We start from the raw sequence: 7,304 nt of genomic DNA on the forward strand, positions 1-7,304 counted from the left end.
ATACAACATTGTTGGAACCACTATTCCTTCAAACATACCCATTTTTGCTTTCCGAGATAATGTTCTCGACTTCCACACATTCTTCAAGGCCCCCAGAATTTTCGCCCCCTCCCCCACCCTATGATCCACTTCCGCTTCCATGGTTCCATCCGCTGCCAGATCCACTCCCAGATATCTAAAACACTTCACTTCCTCCAGTTTTTCTCCATTCAAACTCACCTCCCAATTGACTTGACCCTCAACCCTACTGCACCTAATAACCTTGCTCTTATTCACATTTACTCTTAACTTTCTTCTTCCACACACTTTACCAAACTCAGTCACCAGCTTCTGCAGTTTCACACATGAATCAGCCACCAGCGCTGTGTCGTCAGCGAACAACAACTGACTCACTTCCCAAGCTCTCTCATCCCCAACAGACTTCATACTTGCCCCTCTTTCCAGAACTCTTGCATTTACCTCCCTAACAACCCCATCCATAAACAAATTAAACAACCATGGAGACATCACACACCCCTGCCGCAAACCTACATTCACTGAGAACCAATCATTAAAGTCACCTTCCTTACTTACTTATGGCGGCGATGAAATTCACTGGTTCTTGATTGTGCACCAATTAACCTATCAGATAATGGTACAATGTTTGCCTGGTGTTGCATATATCACGTCTGTTGTTGAAACACAAGAATGCCAGGTGACTTTGGGAGTGGATGATAATGTAAAGATCAATATAAATGTGGGAAATCTTGAACCGCCATCACCAGACACAACACATGTTTGGATCTGGCGGGGGGAGGGACTTGCCTGTGACGTCACGATGCCCCGCCTCCAGCCTGGCGCCGCTCTGTGTGTGTGTGTGTGTGTGTGTGTGTGTGTGTGTGTGTACTACTTTAATCATTATCACGTGAGTCTTTTGAGGAAGGATTTGTACACTCGTGTTGCCCCGCCTCTTAACCTTGTAAGTGTAAGATATGTTTTCACTTTTGTGTGCGCACACACACACACACACACACACACACACACACACACACACACACACACACACACATAACCTATAATATTATCTAGTATTTTCTTCAGACGGATATCTTACACCTTGATTATAAAAGCCAAAAACAAATTTATAAAATCATATACATATATTTACACACGTGTAGATATATGTTATGTATTGAAATGTGGCGGAAAAATGCCTTATATATTAACAAACGTGATTGAGGACTTAAAGAATCTGGTACAAACATAATGGTTATTGTGATAAATGATTTATTTATGGTAAATATGTATTGTGTTGCATTATAATGGTTGTTCAGGACCAAGGTTCTTAAACCTGAATCAGTGAAATACTATCAGAAATAAAAGATCTGTTAAACATAAACATTTATAGTGATTAACCACAGAATATATTTTCCTCTGGGTATGTAAAAGAAAATACAGTACAAGGAGCTAGTTTGAGGAAGAGTATTTCATATTTTAACAAAATATTTCCCTGTAATAGCGTCCCTTATCTTTCGTCATCATTTCTTATGTTTCCTATCAAGAAATGTCTTTTATGTAACATAAAAATTCTGTCTAGGTATTTGATTAATGTTGTCCAAGGATGAGCTACATGGCACACGTGGTCAGGTCACAGTGGTGGTGGTCAGGTCAGTGGGCAGTGTGTGTGTGTGTGTGTGTAGCCCCGAGCGTATATCAAAAGCGCGGATTCGAGAAAGTGACCGCGTTCGAAACTCACCCTTAAAGTACTATCAAATGCGCGGCAAGGTTAATCCGTTCACTCGCTGTGTCATTGAGAATCATTCGGTGTGTCATAATGCTTCACACTATTCACCGAGACCACCGCGAGTGTCTGTCTCGATGGTTTCGTGTTCACAGTGCTGAAGGCCACGGTGCTCAGTCTGAACCTGACAGTCAATCCTGTGTTGTCATAACTTTCAGCTATGGAGTTTACGATTTCCCAAACAAACAAAGGCAAGAAGTGTTTGATGCACGATGGATATAAATACAGAGTGGACAGTACATTGGTGGACGGATGCATTTCTTGGAGATGTACCAACAAGAAATGTAAAGGTAGACTTAGAACAGACAACACAGTGACTGCCATTGTTCCAGTTGATTTGGAGCATAACCATGAAAAAGAAGAAAGAAAACTTGAAAGACAACAACACAGTACAACAAATTTATCTCTGGGGAAATAAATCGACGCAATTATATGAAGGCCTTGGGAAACAGATTCACAGCAAGAACAAACATATAACTGAGTTTTTATGGAAGAGGAGAAGTGTTTTTTATAAAGGATTGCAAGGTGTATGACGAATGTTTTATTACATAAACTGGTTTTATGGACACATATTTTTTATAAAGTTTTTATAAAGTTTTATAAAGTTTTATAAATCTTTCATAAAGGACTGCAAGGACAAGCCTGTACTAAGGTGCAAGAAGAATAAACTTACAAGGACAAGCCTATACTTACTTAACAAATATATAATTTTTCCTGCTTAAAAGTCCTACTTCCACCTCCCCGTGGTAAGCAGGGGGCAACAGATGATATCATCTGGCTAACGGAAGAGGTGAACGATCGTTAATGAACGTATAAACAATCGGACTTAGAGGTGAGTGATAAAACGTGCTTTTGACTTAATATTCTGCCGCGCTTTTGATAGCAATATATCAGCAACGTTTGCCGTGCTTTTGATATGCCAATCCAAGCTTTCGTAAAACGCCGAATCTTCCTCGTATTCCCTCATGACCACAGCGCCAAACCGACTCCCGCCATCAGGCCGAAACGCACAAACATTTCTGACAAAATTGAGACAACCACTTTCGCGTCAGTTTTGACACCAAGTGAATTTATACGACAATTACGTTCAAGATGCTTGGTTTTTCGTTCATGGATTGAACAGAAGCAACCAACGATGGTTGCTACTGCCCAATCCATGAAGTCCCCCCCACCACGGAAAGGTAACCAAGCTTCGGGGGGGATGGGTGTTTACCCTGACGCCAACGGAGAAACTCAATACAATATTTTTATTATAACTTTCCTTAATCTTGAAAAATGAATCAATCAGAGGGAACAATAGCCCCAGTCATATGAAGATTGGCTAACCGAATGTATATAATTGTCAGTCCTCCTCAAACTTGTATAATTTCGATCATTAGAGCATCCATCTATTCATCTCATATAAGTGTTGCTAGGACAGTTGTCTATTAGTGCAGAGATCTTTTCCTCGGTAAAGAAAGTGTAGCCGGACTCCGCCCTCATGAGGTTACTGCACGACACCAAAGATCACCCTTTGGTAGGCTGTGCTATAGGCAGCACAGCTCCGTCAAAGATCTCACTCCATAAGTGAACTTATATAGATTCCTTTTTAAACATTTTGTCTTGTCTATAAGGAACTCATCAGTTCTTCTCCAGTGAAAGCAAAAAATCATCGAGAAATTCATTTGCTTCCTCAATATCAGGATCTTGTGGCTCTGTGTGGGGGACGGGGCAGGTGGTCTCTGTGACTGGCTGTGTCTGGAGAGCGGTGCTGGTGGTCTCTGTGACTGGCTGTGTCTGGGGAGCGGGGCTGGTTATCTCTGTGACTTGCTGTGTCTGGAGAGCGGTGCTGGTGGTCTCTGTGACTGGCTGTGTCTGGGAAGCGGGGCTGGTGGTCTCTGTGACTGGCTGCGTCTGGGGAGCGGGGATGGTGGTCTCTGTGACTGGCTGTGTCTGGGAAGCAGGGCTGGTGGTCTCTGTGACTGGCTGCGTCTGGGGAGCGGGGCTGGTGGTCTCTGTGACTGGCTGTGTCTGGAGATCAGGGGAAGTCTTGGGTATAAATTTCAATATACTGTGAGCGATATCGTCTCTCAACCGATTCCTCTCGATCTTCTCTTGCACGGCCTTCATGATACGTTTGGGCGGCTTTCTCCATTTTCTTTGCATTTCAGTTGGTGATCCTGCGCCATCGAGCCACATGATACCAGAATAGTATCGTTCCTGTTTCCCAACGGGTCCAATCTTGGTGTCACACATGATGCCGAGTGAACCCAAATGGCGGCCGATGTTTACGTTGGAAGCCACGGGCTCGTTATGTATCTTGCAGTAACTTTCATACCGTTGCTGCAGCTCTTTCCTGCTGATAAGGTACCGCTTCATAGTAATAGTCTTTCCCTTCATTTGAACGAAGGTATTCATGAAACTAACAAAGGAAGCCTTTCCTTTGTAATCCCGTTTGTAGTAACAGAAAGCCATTGAAGATGTGGATCGGGTCAGGCGAAGTTACACAGACTAACAAGACAGTCCTATAATCAATAGTCCTGTATCAGCACTGAACTCGAAATACGTCAGAACGACAATTTCAACCCAGGGCTGGAGGGCCAGTTGATGATATTCTCACGTCTTGCTCAACCAAGTAACCTCGGTTAGACCTTGTTTATATTTAAATATAGTAAAGTTAATATAGTGAAGCTTGATGATTCTATTTATATGTAAGTTGCAATGTAGTTTGTGTATATATATATATATATATATATATATATATATATATATATATATATATATATATATATATATATATATATATATATATATATATATATATATTTTCAATAATGGATGGAACTCGGCTCCTAAGGTGATTTTGTTGTTGGAGTGGGACCTCCAGCCATTCTGTCCACCTTTTCCCTTTCTGGACATGTGGTGGTGCATTGGGTAGTGTGGCAACCTTCGTCTTCATCTTTTTGGGTGCAGGCTTGCAAACCTCGTGGAGTAGTTGTGGGGTTTGCTTCTTTACTGCACCCGATATAGCCATCTGGGCGTAGCTATCTACCCGGGCTGGTGGGTCAGCCAGCATAGCTACACGCTCACTCGGTACCTGGGCTGGTGGACGAGCAGCCTTCCTTTCTTCCATGGCTACAGTCTGCCTAACGACCTGGGGTTGTGGAGCAGCCATCCTTACTACCACCCAGGTTGGTTGGGCAGCCTTCTTTCGTTTCTTTGCTACACCCTTCTGGTTGGGTTGGTTGGGCAACCTTCTTTTTCCTCTTCTTCGATACAACCTGCCAACCGAATTCGTCTGCTGGTGGGTCCGTTTCTTTCATGGATACAACCTCTGTAGCCACTTGGGCTGGCCGGTCAACCTTCGGTTGTAGGTAAAAGTATATATATAGAATAATGTGGTTATCATCAGCAGCCAGAGGCCATTCCTCCCTCCTTGCCTGCAGAGTGCTTGATTTTCTGGAAAGTTCTACGAAATTCTGGTAAGATAAATACTATTGAGAGGACGTTGTTAGGGGACAGTCAGGTTCAGTTTAGAGTTTGTTGTGGGATGGTTCTTTTACTGTGTCGTATCAGCCAGATGGGTATTTCTTTTCACAGTTTTCGTTAAAGTTTCTGTTTTCTAGAGGCATAATCTAGAACACTATTTTCCATATGTTTATCATTTTTCTCGTTATATTTTCATTATCATCATTAGTTATGTTATTGTTGACTTTCAGATATTTGATGTTATGTTTGTGATTCCCGTGGAAGCGTCTGACATCTTGCTAGAAGACTTTCTGGTCACAATATTTCTGCACTGGGGAGTTGATCGTATTCTTTTATTGCAGGTTTTGTTATTATCTTGCTTTACATTAAGGTCTACTGGAGGTTTTCCCAATGTTGGTTGAACATATGTCCAGCAACAGGAGATGGAGTAAGATACAGTATTGATGAGATTTATCTATCTATATAACTATCTAAATATTGCTCTATCAATCTATCAATCTAACTATCTATCTATCTATCTATCTGTCTATATATCTATCTTTATCTGAAAGTCAACAATGATAAAATCAATGATATATGAAGTATAACAATGTCCTCTCAATGGCAATTATCTCACCAGAATCTTCTAGAACCTTCCAGAAAACTATGAACTCTGCATGCAAGGAGGGAAGAATGGTCTCTGGCTATTGATAAAACCATATTGTTCCATATATATGTTTATATATAAATATTTATGTATATATATGAATGTATACATAACGTACAGAATAATGCTGTCATCATCAGTATCGAAGAAAACTGAAAAGATGAGTTCCCACCGAGATTCGAACTCAGATTGCTGGATCCAAAGTCCAGACTGCTAACCCTTACACCATGGGACCTGATAAGAACAGATGTGATTTCATCTAAATGTTTTACATATAATCAACCAGAGGCCATTCCTCCCTCCCTGCCTGCAGGGTTCAAGGTTTTCTAGAAGGTTCTCGAAGATTCTGGTAAGATCATTACCTTTGAGAGGTCGTCGTTAGGTAACAGTCAGGTTCACTCTATGGTTGGTGTTTGTAGTTGGTTGTCCGAGGATGTTGTTATACTTGATCAATTTTGTAATTGTTGACTTTCAGGTAGGAAGTACTCATTTACGATGCATCCTTATACTCACAACAACCTTATGAGTCACTTCAAGATTTATCTTCACTACAACTTTATCTTCACTACACTATTAAGGTTGAAGTCAGTGGTCACATTCACTACAATCTCAACACGACTGGTCTTATACCTAACCCATATTATCACTACATCCATGTACATGTATTTCTTGCAGAATAACGCTGATATCAATGATTTCTGTGAAAGTTGACATATACAGCATTACGTATCTATCGATCTATCTAATATCTGTTTTTTACCTATCTATCTATCTATCTATCTATCTATCTATCTATCTATCTATCTTTCTAAATCAGAAAGTCAACAACAATATCATTAATGATACGTATAACTACGTCCTCTCAATGGCAGTTCCTACCCAGAATCTTCGAGAACCTTCTAGAAAACCTTGAACCCTGCAGGCAGGGAGGGAGGAATGGTCTCTGGTTGATTATATGTAAAACATTTAGATGAAATTACATCTGTTCTTATCAGGTCCCATGGTGTAAGGGTTAGCACTCTGGACTCTGGATCCAGCAATCCGAGTTCGAATCTCGGTGGGACCTCACCTTTTCAGTTTTCTTAGAAACTGATGATGGAACTGAGCCATATAGTTGACCTTCGATGGACATATATTTCTTACGGCCCACCATTTTATTTAAGTATGAAGATCTCACGGCAGAGAGGAAACGTGTGATATTCAAAATCAAAAGCCGCAATTGCCCTCATGGTAATGGTCGACATGTTTGCAGACAGATGACACAAACATGTGAGAAGTTAGACAAATATGGACGTTCCTGGTTGCTGTATAGCCTAGGTTTATCATCACTTGTAATGAAGGAGAAATGTTGCACATTATTCCACAACTTTTTATTTAGGCTAGGCTAGGCTAGGATGAATAGGGTCCATA

At 41.1% G+C, this 7,304-nt stretch overlaps 1 non-coding gene across 1 annotated transcript; it reads left to right on the forward strand.

Annotated features, from left to right (window-relative positions):
• Positions 1-6,888: 6,888 nt before the first annotated feature.
• On the forward strand, positions 6,889-6,960 carry TRNAQ-CUG (transfer RNA glutamine (anticodon CUG)). The gene has a single exon. It is a non-coding gene; the product is annotated as a tRNA-Gln (tRNA).
• Positions 6,961-7,304: the final 344 nt, after the last annotated feature.

Source organism: Panulirus ornatus, chromosome 43 (genome assembly GCF_036320965.1).
Source record: "Panulirus ornatus isolate Po-2019 chromosome 43, ASM3632096v1, whole genome shotgun sequence".
NCBI lineage: Eukaryota > Metazoa > Arthropoda > Malacostraca > Decapoda > Palinuridae > Panulirus > Panulirus ornatus.